Source organism: Capra hircus, chromosome 4, assembly GCF_001704415.2.
Source record: "Capra hircus breed San Clemente chromosome 4, ASM170441v1, whole genome shotgun sequence".
Taxonomy (NCBI): Eukaryota; Metazoa; Chordata; class Mammalia; order Artiodactyla; family Bovidae; genus Capra; species Capra hircus.
The window spans coordinates 42,208,784-42,229,446 of record NC_030811.1 but is presented as its reverse complement, the minus strand read 5'-3'; positions in this window follow the sequence as shown (position 1 = coordinate 42,229,446).

Here is a 20,663-nt window from a genome sequence, read left to right as displayed (position 1 = left end):
AAATAATTAGGAAAACACATAGTCTATCAAGTGAAGGGCAAGCAGGAAAAGGGGCCAGGGAGTATCTGGGTGGAGAGGCTGATCACAAATAGGACATGCTTTAAAAAATAAATAACTAGGATGTGCTTAGCTGAGCAGAGTGAACCAGGGAGACAACTATTCTCGCCTCCAAGCACCCAGGTTGGCCCTCAGCCCATCTGACAATATCTAGCTAGTCTTCTCTCCATCAGCTCTTGTCATTTTCAGGCTAAGTCTAAAACATTATTGATATGAATTCCATTAAACAGAATAAAGAGAAACTAATTGTATCAATAGCATTAAAAGATAATAATAATACAGTAATTGAAAAAAGCGGTATCATAGAATCCAGGAAGTAACAGCACTTTTTGGAAAAGTGACATTATATCAAATTATTTTTTCACTCTTTCTTCCCGATTCTCTCTCTCAGTCAGTTAGGACACATAGCTCCACGTGGACCTGGCAGGAGAGACCCCTGCCCTGGGCCCTGAGCTTTCAAAGGCTCCACCAGCCCCTCCAGCCTTACATCACTCCCTACCCTGGGGGTCCAGGGGAAACACACACCTGGAGCCCACATCCCCTCCAGAAAGTTGGTGATTCAGAAGGATAATTAAGCTATACAAATGAGGGAGAGATAAGTTACAAAAACTAAATAAGGTAAATCAATTCAATAAGGTAACTAAAATAAATCAATGGACAAAAGGGCTGTACTATACATAGGCCAAAATAGTTGAAGAGCTGAAACTCATAAAAGGAAGAATTTGCTCTTGAGGTAAAATCTGACACAATTTTACTGGCCTGAGATGAGACAAAATAACATTTTCTCTGGAAGTAGTAAGTCATTATAGTTGCTAAAGATGTTTGGCGATGGGGGAGGAAGGAGAGACAAAATTAATGAGATGCATTAAAAACATTTAAAATGTCAGTAAAATTAAAAGTGGGACAAGGGCCAATAGACCCATGGAACAAAGAGAAATTCTAAGAGCAAACCCGAATACACTGTTAAATGTATTAACTGTAATTGATAAAAATGGCATTTTCAAATGATGGAGCATGAATCAATTACCCAACAAGTGGTTATAGGACATTTATGAAGGGAAAATGATCTTATCAAGATAAAGTCTAAATACACAGAACATTGCTAATCAACTATATTTCAATAAATTTTTTAAAGGTCTAAACATTGAAACACAAAAAGAAATCAATGAAAGTATTAATTAAAAAAGAGGGGCTTCCCTAGTGGCTCAGTGGAAACAAATCAGCCTGCCAGTGCAGGCGACAGGTTCAATCTCTGATCCAGGAGGATCCCACATGCTGCGGAGCAGCTAAGCCCATTTGCTAAAATTATTGAGCCTGTGCCCTACAGGCCATGCTCCACGACAAAAGAAGCCACCACAATGAGAAGCTTGCCCAACACAACTAGAGAGTAGCCCTCACTTCCTACAACCAGGTAAAAGCCCAAGCAGCAGTGAAGACCCAGCACAGCCAAAAATAAATGAATAAATAAAATTACTTTTTAAAAAGCCACAGAGATAGTTATATCTGGTTGGGGGTAAGCGTGGCTTTTGTTTTCTAACCATAAGGCTAAGACCCAGCACCATAAAGTGAAGAGTTGAGAAGTCTGACTATAGAAGGAAAAAATTCTTTGTCTGAAAAATAATCACACAAATTTAAAGGCAAACAAGAAATAAGGTGAAATATTGAAAACATGTATAAAAGACAAAGGTTGGTATTCTTTACAAATAAGGAGTGCCTGAAATTATAAAACAACAAATTCATGTGTAGAAAAATGGGCAAAGGTCATGAAGATGCCACCGGTAAGAGCAGATTCACAAAAGTATATGCAAAACTGTTTAATCTCAGTTCAGTTCAGTTCAGTCGCTCAGTCGTGTCTGACTCTTTGCAACCTCCATGGACTGCAGCACGCCAGGCCTCCCTGTCCATCACCAACTCCGCAAGTTTACTCAGACTCATGTCCATTGAGTCAGTGATGCCATCCAGCCATCTTATCCTCTGTCGTTCCCTTCTCCCTCTGCCCTCAATCTTTCCCAGTATCAAGGTCTTTTCCAATGAGTCAGTTCTTCGCATCAGGTGGCCAAAGTTTTGGAGTTATAGCTTCAGCATCAGTCCTTTCAATGTCTAATCTCACTGCTTACCAAAATAGCTTGAAGTAAAACAACAGCTTCATTTTCTCATCTATCAACTGGCAGGGATTTTAATGAATGATAAAATACTCGACTATATTTGCAAAGTTACATGGAAATGTTGACTTTTAATAGTGCATATTTTGGTAGAATTATAAATTTATAAAAAGCTTCTGATGGACAATCTGGCAATAAAGGCCAAAAAAATGTGCATACACATGGACCCAAGCTCTACCTGTAGGAAAATTTTTGAAGGAACTAATTTTAGTGTAATTTAGCTAAAAGAATATAAATATCAGAGTTACCTGATAAAGGAAAATGGATATAAACTGTCAGATTCACACAATGGAACAAATGTTAGTGCAATGGTTCTCAAAGTGTGGTCCCTGCAAGCATCATCTGAAAACATGTTAAAAAATACAAGTTCTCTGGCTGTTCTCAGACCTACTGAATCACAAATACTTGAGAGTTATGCCAGGAATCCTTGCTTTAAGAAACATTCCAAGTGATTCTGATGCATGCACACTGCAGTCTGAGAACCTCTTACTGAGTGTGTAAATCAAGGGTTCTAGGAGGAAGTAGATGGCACATTCATATTGGGGAGTTCGAATAATTTTTAAAAGGAACCATTTACAAAAGCAAACTAACCATAAGGGGTGGTGCTGAAACTGGTAAGAGTAGGGCTGCATTATTATTCCTGAAAGTTGAAGTGTTAAGTCTCCCAGTAGAGTCCAATTCATATGATCCCATAAACTGTAGCCTGCCAGGCTCCTCTGTCCATGGGATTCTCCGGGCAAGAACACTGGATTGAGTAGCCATTCCCTTCTCCAGGGGATCTTCCTGACCTAGGGACTGAACCTGGGTCTCCTTCATTGCAGGCAGATTCTTTACCATTTGAGCCACCAGGGAAGCCCTAGAGGGGATATAACTAGATCCAGAAAGAGGTAGCTGTGTGGAAATGACTGTGACCTGGGCTGGGGACTCAGCAACCCCCCAGTGACCCCATAGGAGGTAGTTAAAAAAAAAAAAAAACACCCTGCTTTGCTTGCCTTCCGCGCACTGATCTCATGCTGGAGGTCCCCACTGGATGATCCCAGAGGGTAGGGGAGCCCATCGGTGTGGTCCATTCGAGCCAGTCCCTAGGTACAGGCAGGATGAAAGGGTAGAAGAGGGCCTGAAGGGGCAACTGGAAACATGCCACACATGCAGCCACAGAAAAGGGCTGTGCGGAATATTCATGTGGAAGGCGTTCGTGAAATAGAATTTTGAAAACCAGAATATGATCTCCTTTTCATTTATATTTATATTTATATATGTATATATATATATATATATATACACACACACACATATATACACATATTCTGTGAACACACACAAAGACATAAAACATGCTTTCAGGACATTTATCAAAGTATTAATATTAATAGAAGTTATTTCCAGATCTTGAGATGTTATCTTGACTGTTTTATTTACCTGCTACTTGATTTCTTTTACTTGCTATATTTTCTAAAAGTTCTATTAATATAATAAACATGTAAGAAAAAAGGTTAAGGCACTCAAAACCATGAATTAAAGAATCTCAAAGAACATTGGAAAACCAATATATCTTTGTAACATCTGACTGATTTACTGTTTATGAATAATAATCACCCATATGGATCAAAATTTATTGCCTTTTAACCTTAAGAAATGTTATAAACAATGTGACTATAGAAAAAGAAAATGTAATGAATAACAATATGAATTAGCACCGTTTAATAAATAGTTCTTGAGTGATTACTATATAAGCACAGAACGATTCCTGACTTAACTTAATCAATGCTCACAAGAAGCTTCAAAGATGGGAGCTTTACTTCTAGACTATAGACAAGAAAACTAAGTCTTATACATGAGAGTTACTAGCCTAAGACTTCACCTGTTAACAGTTGGGGAGCAAGAACCATCAGAAAAAGACCAAAATCTGTGCTCTACATATTTGTGATGAGAATGAATTTGATTTTGAAAAGAATATATCAATTCTACCCCTATAAAAGTAAACCCTGGGACAGGGCAATTCCCTGCATAATTTCACGCAGTAATTAATTAGCTTAAGAGCAGAGCAATGGCTTCATGTCAATGTGCATCAAAATTATTACTTTAATGGTCCACGCAGAGAAAATGTATACCGTGTATATCAAAAAGAAAACATTTCAATTTTTTCTTACTCTAGTCTTAATGCAGCCAGAGGAATGAATCTGCCATTAAAATATCATCTGAGTATTTGATATTAATAGAAGCTACTGATAAGCACGTGTTTTCAACTAGGAAGTTATGAGTTTAAAGATTTTAAATTCTGAACTAATTGGTTCAAGATTGAAAAAGGAGTACAACAGGGCTGTTTGCTGTCATCCTGTTTGTTTAATTTATATGCTGAGCACATCATGAGAAATGCTGGATAAGTTACAAGCTGGAATCAAGATAGCCGGGAGAAACATCAACAACCTCAGATATGCAGTTGATACCACTCTAATGGCAGAAAGCAAAGAGGAACTGAAGAGCCTGTTGATGAGGGTGAAGGAGAGTAAAAGAGCCAGCTTAAAACTAAATACTAAAAAAGCTTAGATTATGGCATCCGGCCCCATTACTTCATGGCAAACAGAGGAGGAAAAGGTGGAAGTAGTGACAGATTTTCTCTTCTTGGGCTCTAAAATCACTGGGGATGGTGACTGCAGAAAAGAAAACATTTGCTTCTTGGCAGGAAAGCTATGACAAACCTAGACAGTGTCTTGAAAACCAGAGACATTACTCTGTTGACAACGATCCATATAGTCAAGGCTGTGGTCTTCCCAGTGGTCACATACAGTTGTGAGAGCTGGACCATAAAGAAGGCAGAGCACCAAAGAATTGATGCCTTCAAACTGTCATGCTGAAGAAGAAGACTGAGAGTCCCGTGGACAGCAGGGAGATCAAACCAGTCAATCTTAATGGAAATCAACCCTGAATACTCATTGGAAGGACTGATACTGAAGCTGAAACTCCAGTATTTTGGCCATCTGATCCAAATGGCTAACTCATTGGAAAAGTCGCTGGTACTGGGAAAGACTGAGGGCAGAAGGAGAAGAGGGCATCAGAGGATGAGATGGCAATGCAATGGGCACGAACTTGTGCAAACTTTGGATGATGGTGAGGGATAGGGAGGCCTAGTGTACTGTGGTCCATGGGGTTGCAAAGAGTCAGACATGACTGGGTGACTGAACAACAAAAACAATTCAAGGCACTGTACCTAAAGCAACACCTCCCACAACTTTTAATCTATCTTGTAAATGCACTTATTGTGCTTATATAGGCTGACCGGTATGTTTTTGTGCATCTGCCTGTCCTGTTTGAAGGTAAACGCCTCTGAAATAAAGATGCATCTCTTACTAGCATGGGCTTCCACTATGGCTAGCACAATGCCCTTTGCCTAAGTATGTGTACATTAGTTGTGAACGAATGTGTATCACTGAGGATAGGCTAAATTACACTGTGGGAACAAATCACAACCCCAGGTCTCACTGGCTAAATCCAACCAAAGTGTCTTTCCTAAATCACATTACATGCCACATTGGGGTTGGCATGGGAGGTCTGTTTATCAGAAACAGACACTGATGGTAGCTTAAGAGTGAAACATGCTTTCTCGAACACTTCTGTGTGGAAAGAGAATGCGGTGAATAGCCTCCTAAATTCACTCTAGATAGAACGCAGATCACTTTCACTCATATCCCACTGGCCAGTATAAATCACATGACCAAACCTAATTTCCACAGGCAGGGAAGTACAATCCTATTCCATGCAAGGCAGATGGAGAGCCAAACGTATCTGATGACTATATTAAAGTCTGTCACAAAAGGTTTTTAAGAATGAACCATGATGTTGTTAGTACTTGTTAATACATTTCCCCACTGGTGACCGTTTACGATGTCAGTTTATCTTTTTTGGTACTAACAGAACCAAACACAGAAATAGACAAGTTTTATATATCTCCCTGACATTACAGTTGTATCACTGCTGAAATATGTTACTTTCATTTCATCATCCATCGAAAATTCATATTTATTATAAATTTTATTCCCTAGTTTCATCTTCCCATATCTTTCTATAGGTATCTTTTCAAAGATAGAAGAAATAACCATTGATTAATAATGGCCAATTAAAAAAAATGATAGAAGAAAGAATGGCTTGAGGGCATCCCATAATTCATTCACTTGATTCAGTGAACATCTATCGAGACCTGATCTTGCCCAGATACCTGAGAGATGCTGGGGGTATGAGAATGACTAAGCCTAAGAGTCTGGCTTCAGGCTGAAGGGAGGTACACCAAAAGAGTGTTAGAATGAATAATTTCATCTTTATATGATAGTTTTTCATGTATTAGACTTTTGATATCACATATTTCTTTTATAACTTTGTTAAAAAGTAATTTTAAAAAACTTCTCTAATCATCTATCCTTTTCATCAGAGCTCAGAGTTGGTATAACTTACTTTCCCTAATTAAAAGTTCTTTTACTTATCTGCAGCTGCTAATTTTCTTCTTGTCTAGCTGTCATACAGTTTATTCTGGATTTATTTTTTTAAACACTTAAACGAGAAAGCGACAAATGAAATGTTCCTTCTTGCCAGTTCAAGTGGCTTCATCCATGAATAAAAGCCTTTATTGAGCAGATGCCTTTTCTACTCATTCATAAATTTATCAAACATTACACCTGTGTGATGACAGTGGGCACACAAGGCTGGAAGGATCTATCTAGGCACAGCAAGCTGGTGACTGCAAGGGTTTCTACCAAGTCCATTTCATAAAATAGGTGTTTGCTATAGTCCATGGTAAATGCCTGCCAATTTTTATTATCTTGGAGTAAATATAATCATCATAGATAAACAGCAAAACATTAATTTAATATTCAATGAATATAGGAATACATACCAAATAAATCTATCAACCAGCATATATAAATTGATCTTCACATGTTTAAATAACATATATTTACAATTCTTTGGCAAAAATGAAAGTTAATTTCCATAAAATTGCATGGTCATTTTTGATAAACTTAGATTCTATAACATAGAATTGTTATCCCTGTACTCTAATTTTACCCTATACTTTCTACGTGTTCTTCTTTACATGTTGTTTTTCATACCAAAACGTCTCTGAGTTCTAAAGCATTTTTGATCCCCAAAGTCCTCTTTGCTCTTCCTGTTTCCAGTTGCCATGGACCCTAATCTCCGTGGTGTGGTCTTTATTGTTTATTTTAAACAATTTTATGTTTTTGAGAACATTTGAAAGATCTGTTAAATTTAGCTGCAATACAGTACATCCTCACAAGGACATTTATAGTGATACATACCTCCACACTTTTTAGGAACTTTCCTGTATGTCATCTCATTAGGTAAAGTGAAGCACAGGTTAGTTAATGTGAAGGTTATGTTACTAGTTAGTCAGGCACCTGGGGGGCTGGTAGGTAACATGGATGTACTGCATGGTTTGAAAGCAAAAGGCAGGCTCACTAAGGACTTCCAGCCACAGTCTCGGGTTTGCAGTCTATACTCCTTGGAAGGACATGCAAAATCCAAACCCCAGACCCAGAGTGGTGAAAGGCGTGACAGGCTGGGGCCTGGAACCCTTTGTTTCTTGCTTGCACTTGGACATATGTCTCCTCCAGCAACAGAATATAAAGAAACTAAAAGGGACTACAAGTAACTGTGTACATGCACCAGTTGGGAAAAATTATAAACAAGATACACAGAGACCAAAAACCCAGCTGCCACTTCTGAGATGTCCAGAACAAAAGCTCTGCACATGATTCTTGCACATAGCACCACCAAGGGGGTGAGCAGACCACCCAAGCCACCCCTCAGTTGGACCCATGGATCAGCCCCTATCTTCACTCCATTTAAGAGACCAGCTCAACACCCCCTCACATTAGGAAGCAAGGAAGGGCACCTGTTTCTTGTTTGTGCTGCAACAAGAGTCCCAGTAAAGCCTTGCCTGAATTTTTCATCTGATCTCTTTCCAGTTTCTACTGATTAAGGAGTCCGAGAATCCTGGTCAGGGACAGGTCCACTCATGTGGATCAGAGGTGTTCTAGTGTTCCAGTTCTGAGGTTAAATATCTTCTTTCTAGATTTCAAAGCTAATATAATTTTATAAAGATAACTCTAATAAAATATTGTTTCACTATGTAAGAAACATTACTCTGCAAAAATACATCTGAGAACCTACCAACGACAGTAGCTGTGAGAGAACAGAGACCTTTGGAAGGACCATGACCTGACCTTTATGGAGCCTCAGTTAAGAAACACCCCAGCACAGCTTAACACTTAACACTTACCTGTCTGCACTCAAATGGAGAGCTTCCTGGAAATTTCCTCATTATAATGCAAATCCAAGAATTGCTTTAAAAATGCAACCAGAATGGATATGGAAGTCAAGTAACATATCAGGATTAAAGCTAATCCTCCAAAGAGAAATTGCTTTTCAATAACAATCAAAAAACACAACATATTAAACATGAACTTCCCATTTACTGTAACAACAAAAAATGCAGAATAAGTGCACATGGACCTGGATGTATATTATGTTAATAAAAGAGTAAATAATAATTATTGCTTTTTATCTCAATTCTGTATGCTTTTCACACAGGCTCCTTCTAATTCTCACAACAACTCCACCAGCTCTCTGTTATGTCCCACTGGGACCAGCAGAAAATGAGGTCAGGACAATTGAGTAAACTGTCAGATGACACAGCTCTCAGCAGAGTCAGGTCAGGAACCTTTGTCCTTCTTCAAAGCCTCTTCAGAGTCTTTTCACTCCCTACCATCCTTTGATCAGCACGACCCATACAGAGAAAACTGTAAGATGCTGAAGAGGACACTTGAACTGAATGTAGGTTCATCAATGTTCCCAGACGGGAAAACTGGATAGTAAAAAGAAATCTTTTTTTTTTTCTCAAAATAATGTACAGATTTAAAATCCCAAGGAGACTTTCCTCTTTGGGGGATAGCTTTTTTTGTGGAAACGTTACCCCTAAGTTCATCCATATGCATAAACAGGGAATGAAGGCACTGTCTTAGCTCTGCCCCTTTCTTCCAAGCGGATGAGAAGGCAGTAGAAGACTTAAAAGCCATAAAGCCACAAGAACATACAAGAGATAATAACAGTGAATGAGAGATAATCCACTTTTTTTTTTTTTTTGGAACAATGGATGGTATGGAGATGTGACTTAAATTAAAAGGCAAGAAGCAAAGAACAAGCCCAAAGAAAAGGCAATCAGCAGGAAAAAAGCCAATTCACATCACAGAATCAAAAAGAGTTCCAGAACTGAAAGGGTGAGACCAACAGGGGGACAAAAATAGGAGAAAGTGTATATAGGGAAATTAAGTCTCTTCCCCACTGCAGCAATAGTTTATTTTCAGAGGAAATTTTTGAAAAGAAGCTCTAAATTTCGAGGCACCAGACACAGACAAGGGGAAAGGTGCATTGCTGAACTAGAGGATGCTGAGCCTGCCTGTCCCAGCTCCCAAAACTCGGACAGTCAAATTCTGCCTCATAGGAAGAAGTCTGGAGGCTTCTCCTCTGGGAGAAAATGACCAGCTCAAGGGAAACAGCTACATATGGGAGGGTTAGAGGGGGTCTTCCAATGAAGTGAGGTCCACCAATTGATGGACTAATCCTTATTCTTAAATATGACCAGATGGCCAAGGATGACCAAATATTTGAACCAGAGAAACACAGAGATCAAAACAAATAGGCAGGTTAAAAGGATTTGGAAAAAACACATCAAGGAGCAGAAGAAAACTAACAACATCAGGAAAAAAAGATAATGTATGCCTTTACATAAGAGAATTGGTCCATAAAACAAGAATCAGAGTCTATGAAAATAACAATAAAGAGTAATCTAAAGCTCTCAAAAAAGTAAATATTAAATATTTGTCTCTCCACTACTTAATTTTTAAAAATCATTTGGAACCTCAGTTCCAGATTGTTATTGTGATGTTAATTTATGTGTCTTATAGAAGGATTTTTTTGTTCACAGTTATATTAAAATTCCACAAATATATGTTTCAAAACATATTTTGGCTTATCAATGAAATTACCAGTTTCAGGGCTGATAACTGTTTCTTGCATGCACTTTCCTTTCATTGGTTCAACATTCTGATGGATTTTAATGAATATTTTTTCCAGAAACAGTGCCACTGCCAGACTATTTCCTAAGTGCTGACATGTCACAAGGTATGTTTCTTTTGTGCTGTATGAATCCTGGGTTGTCTCTATGCAGTACTCTAGGTCCACAATCCTGGTGAACCTTCTTTTGTCATCAGGCAGTATGGCAAACTGAACACTGCTGGTCTCTTCCATTTTAAAAAATTTAAATGTTTATAGGATTCTTCTCTTTACCCATGAAATTAAAACATTGTTAGGATACATATATGTGCCTGTCTTTTTCAGTACCCTACAGAGGCTTGGGAGGACTTTTTCAGCAGAAACCTCAGATCTTTCTTTAGTGCAGATAAATGCTCTTTTCTGTATCTTTAAATATTACCACTTCTCCATCTGCTCTATGTTAGAGTGGATGAGGGGAATAAACATATGTCAGATACACTAAGTCTATCCTCTCACTTATCTTTTATAATTTTTATTTATTTATATTTTCACTCTCTGTTCTGTGAACGTTCCTCAAATTAGTTTCAAAATTCCCACTTCAATTTTTAGCAGCGTTTAATTGGTATTTGTTGCCAATATTGGTAGGACTCTCAGCAACCAAATTTTCAATTTCCTTCTTCATAGCTGTCTACTTTTTTAGCACAATATCCCCCTCAACTTTCCTTGAGGTTGCTAGCTGGGGTGTGTTTAAATGTCTCTTCTGTTTCAATTAATTCTATTTTATGTGTTTTCTCTGAATACTCCATATCCCACCAATCTGCCCTGTTATTTCTTTTCAGATAACTTAAAATTTCTTATTATTTGTTCATATTTATCAAATGAAGGTATAAATCATTCTGTGTGCCAAACACAGTACTAAATAATATAAACTTTGTCCTATAAACCCCCCAAATCTAAGATAAATATTATCCTCCCTGAGTGTCACTTGGAGGTGAAAAGATATAGGATTCTGTGGTGAGTTAGGGATTCTGGTCAAACTACTCAGTCCCTCAATCCCACTCCTTCAGCCTCTGCTTGGAACCATGGGGACATTTGTGCAGTCAGAGCTGGGAGTGCTCAAACAAAGTCTGGGAAGAGCACAAGAACCATGTTTTCTTTTTCTTTTCTGTACAACTATTTAAAAAAAATTTTTTTTTAACTTTTTGGCCATGCAGCAAGCATGTGGGAATCTTAGCTTTTGTGCGTAAGGATCAAACCTCATTCCCCGCAGTGGAAGCACAGTCTTAACCACTGGACTGGTAGGCAAGTCCCTCTCTGTATTTATTGTGCATATGCAGAGTCACTGGAGACCTCTTGACTTCTGCCCAGGCAGGAGTCAGCCAGGGTCCACACCCAGTTATCTAGCCAGCCAGCCATCAAGTGAAGATGGGAGAGAGACTACAGAGGTCCATGGGAGATGCTCAGGGACAAGTATCAATGTCCTTCATCTCCCATCCCACCCTCCTAACCTCAGTGACTCACGGCCAGGATTTTGAGGGGCTGCCCAAGATACCCATCTTCTCGGGATTCTCTGCTTTGCCTGTACTGGGCTGAGGATCAAAAGCCACTGACTGATTTCTTGATCATTCTGCTCTCATCTTTAGAATGTTTGTTCAATGATGATATTCTTCCATGTTAAAAATAAATCTATCTGAAATCAATTGTTAATATTTTAAAGCAGTGTTGCAGACAATGTAACTTAAAGCTTAGGTCCTGGACTTAAATAACCTCGGTTTAAATCCTGGTATCACAAATTATTCTGTGAACTTGAGTAAGCTATTTTACTTTTCTAAATATTTCCTTTCCTGTAAATTCACAATAAGAGGGTTATTAGGAAGAATAATGAGATGAGGCATTTAAAGCATTTACCACAGTACCTGGTTTGCAGTAAACAAAATAAATGTTTGTTATCATTATGTTTGACTGTAAAAATCTCCAGAGTCAGTAATGTTACGAAGATACCTAAAATTGCCACAGTGATTTCAAACTGAGTTCTAGTGTAGGATGGGGAGGCAGCGAGAAGAGGTATAAACCATAAAAATAAATAATAAAACCATCATCATTCACAAGTGATGTGATATATAAAGTCTACTATACGTGCACTGTGTATACAAAAATGTCTGAAAAAAGTTTTGAAGAACAGGTATGTAGATTTGTTTATGTTTTTACTTTTTAAATACTTGAGACTTTGAAAAGTTGCAAAAACAGAACAGAATTCCAGTGTATTTTCCAAGTATCCCCCACTGTTAACATCTTACATTATTACCATGATGTACTTGTCAAAACTCGGTATTTGTGCAAAACTATAGAGACTTTATTAGCACATTTTACTGTCCCTTTTCTGTTCCAAGATCCAAACTAAGACCCCCGTCAACACTGTATTTCTCATGTCTCCTTGGTCTCCTCTGCTGTCGCTGCTGCTGCTAAGTTGCTTCAGTCGTGTCCAACTCTGTGCGACCCCACAGACAGCAGCCCACCAGGCTCCCCCGTCCTTGAGATTCTCCAGGCAAGAACACTGGAGTGGGTTGCCATTTCCTTCTCCAATGCATGCATGCATGCCAAGTCGCTTCAGTCATGTCCGACTCTGTGCAACCCCATGGACAGCAGCCCACCAGGCTCCTCTGTCCGTGGGATTCTCTAGGCAAGAATACTGGAGTCGGTTGCCATAGTCTCCTCTGCTGCTGCTACTGCTGGTAAGTCACTTCAGTCATGTCCGACTCTGTGTGACCCCATAGATGGCAGCCCACCAGGCTCCCCCATCCCTGGGATTCTTCAGGCAAGAACACTGGAGTGGGTTGCCATTTCCTTCTCCAATGCATGAAAGTGAAAAGTGAAAATGAAGTCGCTCAGTAGTGTCCACTAATCTGTAGCAATTCTCCAATGTTCCGTTCCCTTTCATGACCTTGATATTTTTACAGAATTCTTGTCAGTTATCTTGTAGAATATCCTTCAATTTGGGTCTAATACTTTCTCATGATCAGACTGAGGTTCTGTGCTTTGCATAAGTATACTCATTAGTGATGTGTGCCTCTCAGTGCATCCTATATCTTACTAGTGGTAATATTAACTTTGATCACTTGGTTAAGGTGAAATCGGCTATAAACTTGTCAGGTAGTTAGAACAGAAAAGAGAGTCCAAGATAGCGGTATCACTCAGTAGGTTTAAAGAAAAAAAGGCCCATGAAAGTGGAGGTGAAGGACCAGAGTGAGAACCTCTGGCAAGAAAAAATGCCCAAAGCACACCCCTTTCCCTGATTGGTCCTCAGTTCAGTTCAGTCGCTCAGTCGTGTCCAACTCTTTGCGATACCATTAATCGCAGCACGCCAGGCCTCACTGTCCATCACCAACTCCTGGAGTTCACTCAAACTCATGTCCATCGAGGCAGTGATGACATCCATACATCTCATCCTCTGTCATCCCCTTCTCCTCCTGCCCCCAATCCCTCCCAGCATCAGAGTCTTTTCCAATGAGTCAACTCTTCGCATGAGGTGGCCAAAGTATTGGAGTTTCAGCTTTAGCATCAGTCCTTCCAAAGAACACCCAGGACTGATCTCCTTTAGAATGGATCTCCTTGCAGTCCAAGGAACCCTCAAGCACCACAGTTCAAAAGCATCAATTTTTCAGCACTCACCTTTCTTCACAGTCCAACTCTCACATCCATACAGGACCACTGGAAAAACCATAGACTTGACTAGACAGACCTTTGTTGACAAAGTAATGTCTCTGTGTTTCAATATGCTATCTAGGTTAGGCATAACTTTCCTTCCAAGGAGTAAGTGTCTTTTAATTTCATGGCTGCAATCACCATCTGCAGTGATTTGGGAGCCCCCAAAAATAAAGTCTGATACTGTTTCCACTGTTTCCCCATCTATTTCCCATGAAGTGATGGGACCAGATTCCATGATCTTACTTTTCTGAATGTTGAGCTTTAAGCCAACTTTTTCACTCTCCTCTTTCACTTTCATCAAGAGGCTTTTTAGTTCCTCTTTACTTTCTGCCATAAGGGTGGTGTCATCTGCATATCTGAGGTTATTGATATTTCTCCCGGCAATCTTGATTCCAGCTTGCGCTTCTTCTAGCCCAGCACTTCTCATGATGTACTCTGCATAGAAGTTAAATAAGCAGGGTGACAATATACAGCCTTGATACACTCCTTTGTCTATTTGGAACCAGTCTGTTGTTCCATGTCCAGTTCTAACAGTTGCTTCCTGACCTGCATACAGATTTCTCAAGAGGCAGGTCAGGTGGTCTGGTATTCCCATCTCTTTCAGAATTTTCCACAGTCTATTGTGCTCTACACAGTCAAAGGCTTTGGCATAGTCAATAAAGCAGAAATAGATGTTTTTCTGGTACTCTCTTCCTTTTTCGATGATCCAGCGGATGTTGGCAATTTGATCTCTGGTTCCTCTGCCTTTTCTAAAAACAGCTTGAACATCTGGAAGTTCACGGTTCATGTATTGCTGAAGCCTGGCTTGGAGAATTTCAAGCATTACTTTTCTAGCATGTGAGATGAGCGCAATTATGCGGTAGTTTGAGCATTCTTTGGCATTGCCTTTCCTTGGGATTGGAATGAAAACTGACCTTTTCCAGTCCTGTGGCCAACTGCTGAGTTTTCCAAATTTGTTGGCAGATTGAGTGCAGCACTTTCACAGCATCATCTTTCAGGATTTGAAATAGCTCCACTCACCTCCACTAGCTTTGTTCATAGTGATGCTTTCTAAGGCCCACTTGACTTCATATTCCAGGATGTCTGGCTCTAGGTGAGTGATCACACCATCGTGATTATCTGGGTCATGAAGATCTTTTTGGTACAATTCTTCTGTGTATTCTTGCCACCTCTTCTTAATATCTTCTGCTTCTGTTAGGTCCATACCATTTCTGTCCTTTATTGAGCCCATCTTTGCATGAAATGTTCCCTTAGTGAAGTCGCTCAGTCGTGTCTAACTCTTCGTGACCCCATGGACTATATCTTACCAGGCTCCTCTGTCCATGGAATTTTCCAGGCAAGAGTACTGGAGTGGGTTGCTATTTCTTTCTCCAGGGGATCTTCCCAACACAGGGACTGAAACCGGGTCTCCCGCACTGCAGGCAGACACTTTACCCTCTGAGCCACCAGGGAAGACCTTGGTATCTCTAATTTTCTTGAAGAGATCTCTAGTCTTTCCCATTTTGTTGTTTTCCTCTGATTGGTCCTAGGTGCAACTAATCGGGTAAATGCTAGTATAATCCCCTATATGCATAGGGTCAAACCAATCAGACCCCAGGGACAATACATCCCCTATCTGCATAGGGCATAACCAATCAGGCTCCAAGGGGAGGAAACAGAGTATAAAAAGAGAAGTATAGGAAAGTCTGTGTGCTTCTTTGGCGGTCCTTTCCTTGATTTGTATTATTTTTGAACTGCTTGCTTCCTGCTTAAGCTCTGACTAGTTTGTCCTTAAAAATAGTACCTACTTAATAAGTACTACATGTTGTAGCTACAAGTGGTCTGTGGTTTCAAATCTTTGCTTCTACCAGACATGGAGGAAGAGGAGAAAAGGAAACCAACAAACTTACCTTTTTCCTCTGTGATCAATAAATCCTTGGGGGAGATGCTTTGATACTATATAAATATCCTGTTTCTTTTCGCATTTTTATGGTCTAATTTCAGCATCCATCCACAGATCTCACATGAAACAACTGTTATCAGGGTGTTATAATGGTAATTTTCTATTTCCTTAATTTCTTCAATATTTACCAAATGGAATTCTTATGCAAGGAAGGGCTGTCCCTACATGTTTGACACCCACTGAGTTTCAGAGCCAGAGGAGACTTAAGATCTGAGACCTCAGATGCCAGCAGCTTTGGCATCATCTGAGTGCTTGTTAGAAATGCAGGATCTCAGGCCCCACTGGGACCTACTGGATCAGAATCTGCATTTTAACAAGACTGAGTAATTTGTGTGCTTTGAAACTCATTCACATTTATTAGGGTGCTTTACAATTGAGGTCCTACTTTGAATTAGCAGAGTCAGCCAACGCTTGTTTTCTGACTCTCAATTCATGTTCCTCTTCTAACTTGGTTGATCCATTCCCAAAGGAAATACAAAGCACACAGGCTTTGAACTTGAAACGGAATTTAAATATTTAACACTGTTTATCTGCCTATCTACCGATCCATTCTTAGGCAAGCAAGTTAACCTCTCTGAACTTCAGTTTCCACATCTGTAAACTGATGAAAATATTAAATTAGGGATAATAGGGAAGATGAGATAATATCTGGGGAGCACTTGGCATGTGACACGTGACTGACAAAGAGATATGAGTGCTGATGAGGCCCAGCTGTTGGGAGTGCTATCCACACTCAACTTCAGTGGTGCCTTCAGCTGTTCCAGGGTCAGTCTCTGTGGTAGAGAACTGCCTCATTCAAGGTCATGACCTCCAGTGGTGACCCATATCCAAAGACCGGTATATAAAGGCCCAACCATTCTAGTCCCACAGAACAACCCTGACAACCACTTCAGCTCCAGAGGCACTCGTGACTAAACATCCTAAATATTTCGCAGCCCATTTCTAGGACTTAAATTGCTATATAATACAAAATAGGTTCTTGAGAATCAGGAACAACTATCATGTGAAAGAAGAGAGTGAAAAAATTAGCTTAAAGCTCAGCATTCAGAAAACTAAGATCATGGCATCCAGTCCCATCACTTCATGGCAAATGGATGGAGAAACAGTGGAAACAGTGGCAGATTTTATTTTTGGGGGGCTCCAAAATCACTGCAGATGGTGACTGCAGCCATGAAATTGAAAGACGCTTACTCCTTGGAAGAAAAGTTATGACCAACATATTAAAAAACAGAGACATTACTTTGCCAACAAAGGTCCGTCTGGTCAAGGCTATGGTTTTTCCAGTTGTCATGTATGGATGTAAGAGTTGGACTATAAAGAAAGCTGAGTGCCAAAGAATTGATGCTTTTGAACTGTGGTGTTGGAGAAGACTCTTGAGAGTCCCTTGGACTGCAAGGAGATGCAACCAGTCCATCCTAAAGGAAATCAGTCCTGAAAGTTCATTGGAAGGACTAATGTTGAAGTTGAAACTCCAATACTTTGGCCATCTGATGTGAATAGCTGACTCATTTGAAAAGACCCTGATGCTAGGAAAGACAAGAGGAGAAGGGGACGACAGAGGATGAGATGGTTGGATGGCATCACCACCTCAATGGAAATGAGTTTGAGTAAACTCTGGGAGTTGGTGATGGACAGGGAGGCCTGGCGTGCTGCAGTCCATGGGGTTGCAAAGAGTCGGACACTACTGAGCAACTGAACTGAACTGCTATGCCTTGGGGATAACCTTTGCATATTGTCCATCACACTAAATGCAAACTGACCCAAATCATATTAAACACCTATAATGCATCTGCCACAGTGCTAGATATAGAAATGCACAGAGAGCACAGGAAAACACTTCTTGCTGTTAAATAGAGAAGACTAAAACAAGATGGTACAATCAACCAAAACACTATTTTGAGAAAATTACTGTGGCCATTGGCTGGTCTAGTCTCAATCCAAATTCCCCTAATATTAGAATCCTGATACAGTTTCATCAAGGACCATCCACCACTGGAGAACCCTAGAGTCAGGAGGTAGAGGGTAACCACTCACGTTCTAACAAAAAAATGAAGACAAGACCGGATTTTAAATTAAAGAAGCTCATTGTTTCCTGAACAACTCTTTGCTTACCCTTGATAAAAAAAAAAAAAAGTCCAGAAATAAGTGTCAGCAAGTTACTGGACATCCAAGTCACAAAGAATGTGAAACCGAGTTTTATGGCCCTGCTTTTAAAAGTGCTTTTTAAAGTTTCTCTGCAGTTTCAACTGCTCCACATGACAAAAGGAAAACTACACTGTGCTTTTTTTGCAAATGAATGAACCCTAAGGTCAAAATGACACTCTATGTCACTCTCAACAGGCAGAAATCATGTAAACCTCGATTATTTACTCTGATGAAAGATGTTTTAGCCTGAAATGTTGTTACAATACATACACACACAACATTCCTACATGATTAAATCTGCATTACCATGAGAAATGGTAATTTCATTCCTATCCCAAAGAAAGGCAATGCCAAAGAATGCTCAAACTACCACACAATTGCACTCATCTCACAGGCTAGTAAAGTAATGCTCAAAATTCTCCAAGCCAGGCTTCAGCAATACGTGAACCATGAACTTCCAGATGTTCAAGCTGGTTTTAGAAAAGGCAGAGGAACCAGAGATCAAATTGCCAACATCCGCTGGATCATCAAAAAAGCAAGAGAGTTCCAGAAAAACATCTATTTCTGACTGACTATGCCAAAGCCTTTGACTGTGTGGATCACAATAAACTGTGGAAAATTCTGAAAGAGACGGGAATACCAGACCACCTGACCTGCCTCTTGAGAAATCTGTATGCAGGTCAGGAAGCAACAGTTAGAACTGGACATGGAACAACAGACTGGTTCCAAATAGGAAAAAGAGTACATCAAGACTGTATATTGTCACCCTGAATATTTAACTTCTATGCAGACTACATCATGAGAAACGCTGGACTGGAGCAAGCACAGGTGGAATCAAGATTGCCGGGAGAAATATCAATAACCTCAGATATGCAGATAACACCACCCTTATGGCAGAAAGTGTAGAGGAACTAAAAAGCCTCTTGATGAAAGTGAAAGAGGAGAGTGAAAAAGTTGGCTTAAAGCTCAAAATTCAGAAAACGAAGATCATCACTTCGTTGGCAAATAGATGGGGAAACAGTGGAAACAGAGGCTGAGTTTATTTTGGGGGCTCCAAAATCACTGCAGATGGTGATTGCAGCCATGAAATTAAAAGACGCTTACTCCTTGGAAGGAAAGTTATGACCAACCTAGATAGCATATTCAAAAGCAGAGACATTACTTTGTCAAGAAAGGTCCATCTAGTCAAGGCTATGGTTTTTCCAGTGGTCATGTATGGATGTGAGAGTTGGACATAAAGAAAGCTGAGCATCAAAGAATTGATGCTTTTGAACTGTGGTCTTGGAGAAGACTCTTGAGAGTCCCTTGGACTGCAAAGAGATCCAACCAGTCCATTCTAAAGGAGATCAGTCCTGGGTGTTCATTGGTAGGACTGATTTTGAAGCTGAAATTCCAATACTTTGACCACCTGATGTGAAGAGCAGATTCATTTGAAAAGACCCTGATGCTGGGAAAGATTGAGGGCAGGAGGAGAAGGGAACGACAGAAGATGAGATGGTTAGATGGCATTACCAACTCAATGGACATGGGTTTGGGTGGACTCTGGGAGTTGGTGATGGACAGGGAGGCCTGGTGTGCTGTGGTTCATGGGGTCGCAAAGAGTCGGACTTGACTGAGCGACTGAATTGAACTGAACCATGAGAAAAATCAGAACAAGCATATTAATATGTTCATCTGGGCACTACCTATTATTCTGGAGTTCTGGCTTTGAAAGCTTAGTATAGGTTTCCTTGGATGATAGACAACTTTAATGGTCTTTCACAAAAAAATTTTAAAAGTACAAAATTTCCATTACCCACTGCTGGCCAGAGGCAAGTTCCTCAAGGGGTACACAATTGTACTAGCACATCAAGAAACCTTAAAATAGTCTTTAGAAGCAATAAGCCCCCGCCCAGAGTGCCAAATAACCCAGTTCTGTGTCCCAATTTGATCTGACCATCTTTATGAACAACTCATGTTCTCTCCCTTGGTTTTTCCCCCACAGTAGGTAGACATGGGGCTTGGTCAGTGCTCTGCCGCTGAGGGCTGCTGATGAGTCCCACTTGTCTTCCTGTTTTGTAAACAAGTGGAGTGACCTTACCCACAGGAACTGGTCCATTACATGCCCCCTATTTCTCTGCTTCAGAAGGTTCTCTTTAAAAACACCAAATTCTGCTCTACAACTGCCAGGTGAATATACTCCCAGAGGGTCAGAGCTGCTGCAAAGATGCAGGAGCCATTTGGTGGTGGTGGTGTAGTCACTGAGTCGTGTCCAACTCTTGCAACTCCATGGATTGTAGCCCACGAGCCTCCTCTTAATTTCTTGGTCCATATATAAATACTCTACTCCCCAATTTTTTCCACCCATTTAATGATTATTTATTTAATTATTTATTAATTAACATTTTACACATTGTCTTATGGCCAAAAATGAGATTCCCAGGTGTTAGTGGTAAAGAACTCATCTGCCAGTGCAAGAGACATAAGAAACATGGATTTGACCCCTGGGTTGGAAGATCCCCTTAAAGATGACATAAACACATATGATCCAATGGTTCTCAACGAAGGGGTGATTTTGCTCTCCAAGGAACATCTGGAAATACCCAGAGAAA